A 13119-nucleotide genomic window follows, 5' to 3' on the forward strand; every position below is an offset into this window, starting at 1 on the left:
AAATATGATGAAATATAGTTATATCATATATGACAGAAGTGAAAAATTTACTGAATATTCAATGCTTATGAAAAATGAATGATTTTCAGGGAGGTACAGGTCCAAAAAAATACGTTTTATGATAATATTATGGATTAGAACAAGAAAAACAACAGGAGCAAGATACTTTCTAATAGAATTTACCTGAGTTATTTACATGTTTGCCTTTCAGGATTTCAATTATTAAATTTACTTCAATTTTAAAAATGTATAATAGCACTTTTCAATAATATAGGAAAAAAGTAGCTAAAATATGTAAATATCCTTGGTCATATTATGTTATTTCTAAATAGGCTATATGATGTAATTTTAGATAATTTTGCAGATAGTTTTAGAATTTTTTTCTAATAGTTTTGCCAATTTCAAAAGTTGATCATAAAAATGATATTTGCTACACAGCAAATTGAGTTATAGTATTAGTATGATTTAAAACACTGTATTAATAATTTTTTATTTACCATTTCTATATCTTAAGTAGCAATTCAGTTATAAAACTAAACCAAAACAACAGTGTTTGTTTATTCCTCAGTGGGTAAAAATGCTGAAATATGGAGTAGCACTAGAAAATTTATTAAGTTAGAAACAAGCATGTATTTAAAGCAAAAAATATATGCTTGAGATGATATATAAGAAATTTAATTATTTGTGTATAAATCTTCTTTTGAGCCCTCACCTGGTGCATCATTTGCCATTAGCAAGTAGTTTTAATAAATCAATTTATACAGAGCTGTCTAAACTCCTCTTGACTCTATTTCCAATGTATATCACTTTAAGCATTTCTGACATTGAACAAAGTGAAATCCAATATGTTTAATGACACTGCAATTTGTTTCAGAAGTCTTTTTCAAACAAAAATATGACACAATATATGATGGGTAAATTATTTATCGTGTCTAAATGTTTTAATTTTATACTAAAAATTTTACGATACCTGTTATCAACATTTTAATGAGTAGGAACATACAGGAAAACATACTAATGAAAAACTCTTTTTTTAATGAAGTACAACATAAATCTTTGAATATTGTCATTTGTACTTGTTGTCTGTATTGTACCTCAGACTCTATTCTAATTTTTAACTTGTTTTAAATTGAAATACAGATCGAATATCATTATATTAAACTCCTCAAAGTGATGTTTACTTTTTTCCCTCTAATATAATGTGCTCTGTCCTATTTCATTTACATTATTTAAACAAATTATTGACTGTGGCTAAGCACATTATGTTTACTTTTGAGAGCTATACAGCAAAAGGAATGTGTATAATCTAAAATACCTCAAAGAAGAAAAAAATTGAGAGGATGAAATTCTAGATAACTATGTTATAGTAAGTGTCATGAACAGAGCTGCCTAGCATGGAAAACAAATATTCAGGGATACCTTACAGGGTACCATTATATCCCTTCTGCATGGCTCCATTAAATAAAATGTAGAATAATTGAATGCATACCACGGAGAAACAGAGTTAAATCCACATAAGAAAATGTATTTCTAAAAACAGAGTTGTATAATTATATAAAGGTGAAATAAATCTCTGAAAATTCCAGCAACAAATTTGTGAGAGACTTGAGAGTGGACACAGGAAAAAGGTGTATTGGCTTTGAATGTCTGTATCAACACTTATAATCAGTTACTGACAATGATCAGATAATCTATGAATTATTCTATATAGCAAATATAGGATGTTAATCGCTATCAAGGTTATACATTTATTTAAATTATACACTCATGATGGGACAAGTGTCAGGAAGTTAAGATGTTTTGTAACACTAATAAATTTTAAAGCAAACTACCCCTCTGACAAGGGATTAATAATTAGAATTTATAAGGAGCTCAAACAACTCTATAGGAAGAAAATCTAATAATCTGATCAAAAAATGGGCAAAAGATTTGAATAGACATTTCTCTAAAGACACACAAATGGTAAACTGTCATATGAAAATATGCCCAACATCACTGATCATCAGAGAAATACAAATCAAAACTGAAGTGAGGTATCATCTAACCCAAATTAAAATGGCTTATATCCAAAAGACAGACAATAACAAATGTTGGTGAGGATGTGGAGAAAAGGGAAACTTTGTATACTGCTATTGGGAATCTAAATTAGTATAATCACTATGGACAACAGTTGTGAACTTCCTCAAAAACCTAAAAACTGAGCTACCACATGATCCAGCCATCCCACTGCTGAGTATATACTGAAAAGAAAGGAAATAAATGTATCAAATAGATATCTGCCCTCGTATGTTTGTTGCAGCACTGTTTACAATACCTAAGATTTGGAAGCAACCTATGTGTTCATCCACAGATGAATAGATAAAGAAAATGTGATACATACACACAACAGAGTACTATTCAGCCATAAAAAAGAAGGAGATCTAGTCATTTCCAACAACCTGGATAGAACTGGCGATCATTATGCTAAGTGAGATAAGCCAAGCACAGAAAGATAAGCATTTCATGTTCTCACTTATTTGTGGAATCTAAAAATTAAAACAAGTGACCTTATTGACAGAGAAAGTAGAAGGATGGTTACCAGAGGATGGGTTATGGGGGTATAGCGGGAGGTGTAGATGATTGACGGGTACCAAAAAATTTAGAAAGAATTAATAAGACTTACTGTTTGACAGCACAATATGGTGACTATACTCACTAATAACTTAGTTGTATATTTTTAAATAACTTAAAGATTGTAATAGGATTTTTTTTGTAACTCAGAGGCTAAATGCGTGAGGGAATGGGTACTCCATTCTCCATGATGTGCTTATTTCAGATTGCATGCCTGTACCAAAACATCTCATGTACCCCATAAATATATATACCTACGATGTATGCTCAAAAATTAAAAAAAATAATAATTTAAAAATTTAAAAAAGCTTGTCTAATTGAACTATTTGTCTAATAGATAAGGAAATCAAGGCCAAGATATATGAAATGACAACATGCTAAAAATTTTTATGTAGTTAGAACGAAAAACTTAATTTTTTAATCTATAGACAATGGTACTCCAGCAGAGTGATTAAGAGCGTTGGCATTGGTGTGAAAGATGACACACTATGCCACATACAAGATTTGGGACTTTTGGGAAATTATTTAATTTTCTAAACTTTAAAATTCTGAATGCTAAAAGAGAATAAAATAAAAGTGTATTTTAGAGTCTTCTAGTCATACCAATAGTAATTATCAGTAAAGTAACGTATTTGAAAATATATTGTTTATGACTTTTTCTAAAAACTCAGATGAGGCTATAAATTAGTTGAAACATATTTGATATGGAGCTAACTAAAATCGTATTTCAGATAGAGTTTCCCAGACTAGATTAATTCTATGAGACTTGAATTTGTAATAGTAAATCCCAGATACTATTTTTTGGTTAATTGCAAATATTACAACAAGGCTAAGACATGGATTTTGGATCACCTGTAAATAATAATTTATTTTAAAATACTTAATGATCGAAACATTTCTGAATACCAACACAGCAACTGATAATTCCAATGTTATATCAATATTTTTAAATTCTCCTGGACTCATTAACTTTTCAAGCAGGGCTATTTCTCATAGCTCTTCCCAGAAGACTACTTAAAGTTTCTCCATGATATGAATGCAGTATGATTTGGTTATGTTTTAGTGTTTGAACGAGTTATGTTATTTTGTGCCTATAGAAAAAAAAACATGCATCAGACTTCCCTAACACAACCATGCCAGTGTAACTCCTAAAGTATTCCTAAAATTCTCTCTGTTCTATCCATTTACTAAAATATTTATTCCTCTCAAAACATTTTCCATTTTAATAGAACAAATAAAACATTATTATACTTTTCAAAGGTATTTCTAACCTTGAAAAGGATATTTCCCTTGTCACTAAAAGAACCTTTGAACGTTATTCAATATTGTCAGTGTGCCAGCATAGGGAACTTGATACTTCTTTAATTCATTTGATTTGCCTTTACTTTTCTAATGAAATAAATGGCTTTGTGAAAAGAAAGTCATCATAATAAGAACTATTTTCAGAAAAGAAATGGTTATATTTTGAAATACGTTAAAGAGATGTATTCATCTACACAGTCATTTAAATAACAAAGTAGCTACTGATTTAGCAGAGCATCGTCTAAAGATTTAATGACATTTTATATCAAGACATACAACAAATATCCATCCTGACTTTCTACAGTAGACAAACGCATGTGTCTTACTGACATACTAAACAGGTGAAAGTGTTCTGGATGAAAATGGCTTAACCTAAACAAAATAGTAAACACCTCAGTTACATAGCCATTCATCAACTGAACTTGGAATAAAATTTCAGAGTCTTTAAATAACTTTGCTTATGAAAATTAAAGTAAAAATCTTTAATTGGTTGCGTATAAAGAGCTTAAGAATTCATGTAGCTTACAATTAATACATTATATTGTATTTAGTTAATGATAGTTACACATTACTGTTGTCTGATTTGTATGACCCCAGATACTTGTCAGCAATTTCTTCTTATGGCATCATAAAATAGAACCTGGACATGTATGAAATTTACTTAAATTGTATTTATTGTATTATATGGTTGTGTTCCCTATACACTGCAACATTTAATCATTTCATTATTTTGTAATTAATAAGTTTATTCATTCTGACATTTAATGCATTGATAATCAATATTAATCAATCTAGATATGTTTCATTAAATTTTTAATACATGTAACCAATATCAAAACACTAAGGTAAATGTAGAATTTAATTGCTATTGGTTTGTAAATAGGAACTGTTGCTTTGATTGCACTAAGAAAATAGACAGAATTGGAAACATAGAAGTCACATATAAAGTAGAATCTATGGCAAAGAAAGATAATAAAAGAATATTAAAGAGTTTATTAGAATCACATCAGAAAACTGTGACTTAAGTAGTGAAGGGATCATATATTTCAATAAGAGAAAGACATAGGCGAGAAGAGGAATGCCTGATTCCCATAGGGCTAAGAGTTCACCTAGTACTCAGCTCAATCCAGGGAATAAAAGATGATCATAGAGAATATAGTCGTTTGCTTTTACATTTTGTTATAAAAATTTCAAACATACACAAAATAAGTGAGAATATAATAAAGATATATTTCTACTATGCAACTTCAATGTTTGTTATTTTGCTAATCTTTATTTAAGAGCTCTATTTATTTGTTTGTTTCAAGGGAATTTAAAAGTTAAATCCCAACATTGTATCATTTCCCTCATAAATATTTCAGTGTGCATCTCTAACTAAAGAAAGAAATAATCCCCACAATTTTATTCTGTATACATAAATCACTATGCTGTTGTTACACCAAATACAATTAACAATAATTATTTTCTTTCTTCTCATGAGTCTTTTTACTGTTGGCTTGCCCAAATAAGGACCTTGAAAGTTCCACTCCTTTGTCTGGGTGTGGCTGATCTCTTTTATTCTAGAACATTCTCTCTACATTCTTCAATGTCATTGATTTATTAAATAAATTCAGTCATTTGTTGTAGAATTCTATAGGATGTTACACATTCTGAATGTTTTTTAATGCCCTCACAGTGTTATTTTGTTACCCCACATCTTTTATGTTTTTGTGCTTATATGGTCTTGAAGCTTGATTACTTTTACGTTTAATTTTTAAAAGATGAATATTTATAGGTGAGTCTATGTATTTTGTATTGCATCCTAGCATGAAGTACATCATGTGGAGTTGCCTCATTAAGGATACAAATACTGGCCGGGCGCGGTGGCTCAAGCCTGTAATCCCAGCACTTTGGGAGGCCGAGACGGGCGGATCACGAGGTCAGGAGATCGAGACCATCCTGGCTAACACGGTGAAACCCCGTCTCTACTAAAAAATACAAAAAACTAGCCAGGCGAGGTGGCGGGCCCCTGTAGTCCCAGCTACTCGGGAGGCTGAGGCAGGAGAATGGCGTAAACCCGGGAGGCGGAGCTTGCAGTGAGCAGAGATCCGGCCACTGCACTCCAGCCTGGGTGACAGAGCAAGACTCCATCTCAGAAAAAAAAAAGGATACAAATACTAATCAGTGGATTCAGATGGTGACAGCCTCAGCTTACCCATTACAAAGCTCCCTATCAACATTTCATTGTTGAGTTTAGCTTTTAATAATCATTACATAGGCAATTATTTCATTAAGGGATAAAAAATGATGATATTTCTAATTTAACCATTAATTTTATCTTCAATAACTTAAATTACTTTATTAAAAAATTTCCTTCATCTACTTATTTCCTTGAAATAAAAGGCTTTTAGAGCCAGGTGCGTTGGATCATGCCTGTAATCCCAGCACTTTGGGAGGCCACCTGAAGTGAGGAGTTCGAGACCAGGCTGACCAACATGGTGAAACCCTGTCTCAACTAAAAATACAAAAATTAGCTGCGCATGGTGGCGCATGCCTGTAATCCCAGGTACTCAGAAGGCTGAGGCAGGAGAACTGCTGGAATCCAGGAGGTGGAGGTTGCAGTGAGCCAAGATTGTGCCACTTCACTCCATTCTGGGTGACAGAGCAAGACTCTGCCTCAAAAAAAAAAAAAAAAAAAAAAGACTTTTAGAAAGGCGGAATAAACACTTGATTCTTCTCTAAAAGCTAACTGGCAAAGAGTAAAAATGTAATGGATATCCTACTTTGGTTACTTGATTTCATTGATTAAAAAGGCCTGTGTCTTGATTCCTACTCTAAGAAATAATTTTTAAAAAATATTACATATGTATGTTTTCATATTGTTTCAACCTGGGGTTTTCAAAATGTGCTCAGTGAATCCTTGGGCATGAGCGAGCACTAAGGCAAATGCCTAGCCTTTGAGTTATGGGGTAGATCGCTGGTCTTGTCTTCTTGCTCTGCCAGTATGTGGAAACGGAAAAACCTGTCTCCTTTTCTACATATCCTGTAGACTCTACTTCTGCTATTAACTGTGCATCAAATTTTTTTTTTTTTTTTTTTTTTTTTTTGGACAGAGTCTAACTGTGTCACTCAGGCTGGAGACCAGTGGCGCTCTCTTGGCTCACTGTAACCTCCACCTCCCAGGTTCAAGCAATTCTCCTGCCTCAGCCTCCCAGGTAACCGGGATTACAAGCGCCCCCACCACACCCAGCTAATTTTTGTATTTTTAGCAGAGACAGAGTTTCACTGTGTTTGCAAGGCTGGTCTTGAACTCCTGACCTCGTTATCTACCCGCCTCAGTCTCCCAAGTACTGGGATTACAAACCTGAGCCACTGCACTTGGCCAACGGTGCATCTCTTATTGTGCCTCAACCTCAAATACCCCAAAGGAAAGCATTGAGATGAATTAGCTCTCATTCTCGCAGGCATGAGTGGAGACTCACTAGTCCAGGGTGATTGGATATACAGGGCCAACTAACAGCAATCCAACTTACAATAATTGTTACAATTTATGTGTAAGAAATCACTTTAAATGGACTCTGCATGCAATAGCATGAATCACGCTCGAAATATCTTGCTGAGTAAATGAGAGAAGACAGACCAAAAAAAGAAAAAGAGTACATGCTTTCTATAAACTTCTAAAATATGCAAACTAGTTCACAATAACAAAAAGCAGGTCAGTGGTTGCCTGGAGGTGAGGGAAGAGGTAGAGGAGGAAGAGATTTCAAAGAGTCATAAAGAAATTTTGGTGGGTTATAAACACGTTTACTATCTTGATTTGCTCATTAATTTGATGATTTTACAGGTCTATGCGTATGTTGAAATCTGTCATATGGTATATTTTAAATAGTTGAAGTTTATTGCATGTTATTTATTCCTTAATAAATCTCTCTTACAAATAGATTATTAAAGTAAAGAGCAACTTGAGGACTAGATTGTCTACTTCATTGAACTATAAGGAAGTACATTTTATTGAAATGGAAAAAGAAAGGAAAGAATTTGGAGTATAGAGTGATGCATTAGGAAATTAGCTTAAGATTAGGTATTCTAATGGTAGACTTTAGGTAGATTTCTTTAGGTATCAGAAAGATTTCTTTAGGTATCAGAAATCTTAGAGTAATACAGGGCATTTGCCTACCTAAACAATCTAAATATATTGTTTGTACTCTCATGTTAAGCTGTGAAGATGTACTTGTTATTAAATTTAAAATTTATTAATAATCAGTAATATTATGGGACATTATGATCTAACGAGTAATGGAGTCTTACAAACATTAGTGTTGAACCAGAAATTTACAGAATGATTCTGATACTGAGCTATGTTTCCAGGACTAGATACTCCCCAACTTTCTGTAAGGGAAACAATAATGCAGAAATATAAAGTGATTTCAATTTATGTAACTCCTATACCCAAAGTGTTCCCAGACACTGTAGGAAATTCAAGATATCACACTAGAATAATGGAAGGATTAGATTCAGAATAGAAGTCCCAGTATAAGTTCACTGTGTGCAACAAACAAAATGAATGTGTAGATGATTAAACACACGAGAGTAGAACACTTAAAAATCATGATAACTGAAGATGTCAGAGGGCCAAACAAGATGGATGGCAGATCCAATGTTAAGTGGTTAGCAGATGTGAGGGAGCAGCAGCAAGATCTTGCAGTTGAAACTCATGCAGCTTCTAAAGAAAACTTCACATGGGGTTTCAATTTTGTTTGGAACTGACATAGACTCTGCTGATAGCAATTCATAAGTCATTGGTTGTGATAGTTGTGGAGAGGGTTTCATAGAATTTGCCATATTCTGTAAAGCAAATATAGAAACCTAATAATAGGTGGATAGACAGGATGTTGAATAAGGACTCTTCTTAAGACAATTAATGTCCTTGAATGTAGGCTTATATCAACAATATAGCAATTTAAAAGTATAGTGCTTTGATGATATTGAATAGTGAATATTTATTGATCAAGTTTTAAACAGATTCCTACATGAATATTATCTAATATTCCTCTTTCATGTTACTGATGAGGAAACTGAAGTATATTGGGCTAAAGTAACTGGACTAAAATCACGTAACTAATTAGTGGTAGCTTCAGGCTTAAAACTTTCTGGCAGGGTTTTGTTAATACCAGTGGCTATGTCCCAACCTTAGAGCAGTACTAGACACATAAATAAAGAAGCCCCAGATGCAGCAAAACTTTTGGCCTACATGCAAGACGCACTGATTTCAAAATATTAGTACATTTAGGTGCCCCATATACAAGGTCTGTGAGATAGGAGTTCATTGCTAGAATCCTATTAATTCCAATTGCCTTTTAGAGTTTCTTGTAGAGGCCTTATACATGCAAGATTTGACAGCCAGTTAGAAATACTCAACTTCAAATGCAAGGTGTCTCCCTTTTATAATGCTAGAGGAAAAGGCTGACACTGAGGTTTATATTGTTTTTACAATATTCTATTGTCTTTTTCTAAAAATCATTTTCAGAGTGTGAAATCAATCCATTTCTAGTTTAGATTAATGCAGAAGCCAAGAAAACGTGAACTCTGCCTTCAATTTTCAACTGAGCAAAATGCCAAAATGTCTTGTGATTTAACTGACACTTGCTCAGTCTTCCACTATCATATCTAAAACTGAGTTGTTCTTACAAGATTTTGTGATGTAGGATATTTAACAAGAGTGGAAATGTAAGGTCTAAAGATGTTGTGGCAGTGGATTCTAACAAGGAGTTTTATTGTTCTCTTTCCTTACCTTTAGTTTCCCCTGACAATCATTCTTCCTGGTACTAACTTATAGTATTCGCCTAAAGTTCCCTCCACTTTATGTCAAATTGTCTTGAGGATTGAAAAGATTTTATTCTTAGAGAAGGTTGTATTGAAATTGATTTCATTTTAACTTACGTTTGATTTTGCCATTGTTGGATGTGGGCTTGGATAGACTTTATAAACACTGAACAGATACATTCTTATATAAGACTAACTTGATTTTCTTGATCTTTCAGCAAAGTGTTGCACAGATTGAAACTTCTCTCATATGTAATATACTTGAATTGTGAGTTTGTTATTGTAGTGTTGTTTCCTAGTAGAAATGGTTAGAAGGTTGCTCTTTTCATCCCAAATATGGTCAGATGCCTGTAATTGAACTCTCTTTTGGTTATTAAATATTTTACCAATAAGTAAAACAATTCAAAATAGCAACTGAACAGGGATAAAATAAATATTTATTTATTTTTTAGTTATGGAATCATTCTTGAAAAACCAAAAGAGCTTTACTTGTAAAGGAAAACTCAGAAATATCAGAGGAAATCACAAAAACCAGTCAAGGAAGTACGGCTTTGCAAGTAAATGGAGGGGAAGATTTCAGCCTTTATTTTTGCTTTCACTCGGGTTAAGAGCCTCCACTCATTTTAATGAGAAGAGAAACATTTTCCACTTAAAACTCTTGGCTTTTCTAACTTTATGTAAGCACCTAAAACTGAAAAACTTTAATGTTTATACTTTACCTATTCATTGTCTGCAATTTATTTGCAGATTTTTTAAACTAAGGAGATTATTGTACAGATGTAAGCACCTGTTAACTCCTCTTTTTCTATACAGTAGGAAGCTATATGGATTTCATAGTCCTATACTGTTAGGTGGCTTTATCTTATATCTTTATAATAAATAATGTAGTATTGGAATTTATAGTCATTTGTCTAAATATATTTGTAATAAAATGTTAACATGTAGAATGTTTTAATATAGACATGCCTTTTTTTCTGTTTCAGATGCATTAGAAGAATTGTAATATTAGGTACTATCTGCCTTTAAGAAAATAGAAGTGACCAGCCGCAGTGGCTCATGCCTGTAATCCCAGCACTTTGGGAGGCCAACACAGGTGGATCCCCTGAGGTTAGGAGTTCAAGACCAGCCCGGCCTACATGGTGAAACCCCATCTCTACTTAAAATACAAAAATTACCAGGTATGGTGGCACTTGCCTGTAATCCCAGCTACTCAGGAGGCTGAGGCAGGAGAATTGCTTGAACCCAGGAGGCGGAGGTTGCAGTGACCCAAGATCACGCCACTGCACTCCAGCCTGGGTGACAGAGCAAGACTCTGTCTCAAACAAACAAAAAAGAAAGGAAAAGAAAATAGAAGCTAGGACCAGGCATAGTGGTTCATGCCTGTAATCCTAGTGGGTTGGGAGGCCAAGGTGGAAGAACGGTGTAAGGCCAGGAATTCCTGATCAGTCTGATCAATGTAGTGAGACTCCATCCAAATAAATAAAATTTACTTGTATCATCTCAAACCCTCCCCAAAAACCATTTAAAGACTCTCCTTTGCCATCAATTAAAAAGTATAAGCAAGTAAAAGCAAATAAGCAAGAACAAAACAGAAAATTTAAAAAATAAGGTTTTAATGTTTTCAGTCCACAATTAAAAACTCTGCTTTTGAATTAAGGAAGACCATCATTTGACTTCACTTCTTGTGCACACTATATTATAGGTTGTTGCTTACTTTCTGAATTTCATTTTTGTAACTTGCTAAATGGGGCTAACATAATTGATTAAGATGAATTATAGGATTATTATGAAGAATAAGTGCTAAGCACAATTCCTGGCACATAGTGAAAGTCCAATAGACAGAATTACTTTCTGCTATCTTTCCAGGTCCATCTCTAACCTTATCTCATACCAATCTCATCTTTCTCTTTGTATGTTTGCTTCTTTTGCAGAATGTCTTGCATTTCTGACATTATGATCTTTTACTCTTTTACTTCTTGGCTTTTAACTTGACTTGAAAAGTTGTTTAATTCCCTGCCTTTAACATGTTAATTTATTCATGCATTTTTAATACTGTTGGACACAGGCATCAGCTATACCAGGAACCTGAGTTGACATTTTAGTCTTAATTCAGGTCTCCCCTTTGTGCATACTCCTGTCCCAGCATTTATCAATGTCAAGTGCAGCTATCATTCTCTATTTCTTTATGCTTCAATATGCTATCAGCTCTTTGTGAGAAGGGACCACATTTTATGCTTCTCGTTATTGCCAGAGCTGATCCTAGTGCTCCATGTCTTGGAATGTATGAAAAAAAAAATGAAAGAAAGTTTTGTGAGAGTATCTATCCCTATCCCTGCGATGAGAACAAATTTATATTTTAGAATTACACCCCAGGAGAGCACTGATGTCATCTATTGAGTTTCTTTTTTTCTTTTTCTTTCTTTCTTTCTTTTTTTTTTTTTTTTTTTTTCTGTATCTCCAGTTTTAAAATAGGAGCTGATTGTTCAGAGAAAATAGTGAATGTTCAATAAATACTTGTTGATTTTTGGATGGGTGAAATAACTGATGCACTATTTGTTAGCAAAAATTGAAAGGTATTTACCAAAAATTTCATTCTGGTTCTCAACAGTAAGCAAGTGTAGTCCAAACCCAGGAAGAAAGATGCATAATTATTTTGACAAATAAAGTCTATTACCTGGCATAATGTACAAACACTTGTTTGGTAGCCAGGAGACCTGGCTTCTAATCTCTCTAAATGGCTGTATAGTTCAACACTTGGAATAAGTTACTTCATTTTTGCTAGGCCTCAGTTTTCTCTATTGAGAAGTGGTGGCCTTGGATTATCATCTGTAAGATCTTTCCTATGTCCATTTTGTTTAAGTTTTAGATAAGCAGTCATCTGTAGGTAATCTAAGACTTCATGGCATATGTTGTGAGGGGAATTGACCTATATAACCTATATAGCCCTTGTATTAAAAATAAATCTTGGACAGGCGCAGTGGCTCACACCTGTAATCCCAGCACTTTGGGAGGCCTAAGAGGGCGGATCACGAGGTCAGGAGATCGAGACCATCCTGGCTAACAAGGTGAAACCCCGTGTCTACTACAAATACAAAAAATTAGGCAGGCATGGTGGTGGGGCACCTGTAGTCCCAGCTACTTGGGAGGCTGAGCCAGGAGAATAGCATGAACCCAGGAGGCAGAGCTTGCAGTGAGCCAAGATTATGCCACTGCACTCCAGTCTAGGTGATAGAGCAAGACTCTGTTCCAAAAATGAATAAATAAATAAATAAATCTTGGGTGAGCCCGTTGGCTCACGCTTGTAATCCCAGCATTTTGAGAGGCCCAGGTGAGTGAATCATCTGAGGTCAGGAGTCCGAGACCAGCCAGGCCAACATGGCGAAACCCCATCTCTACTAAGAATAC

This window comes from Rhinopithecus bieti, unplaced genomic scaffold (genome assembly GCF_001698545.2).
Source record: "Rhinopithecus bieti isolate Rb0 unplaced genomic scaffold, ASM169854v2 scaffold_23411, whole genome shotgun sequence".
In the NCBI taxonomy this organism is placed as follows: domain Eukaryota; kingdom Metazoa; phylum Chordata; class Mammalia; order Primates; family Cercopithecidae; genus Rhinopithecus; species Rhinopithecus bieti.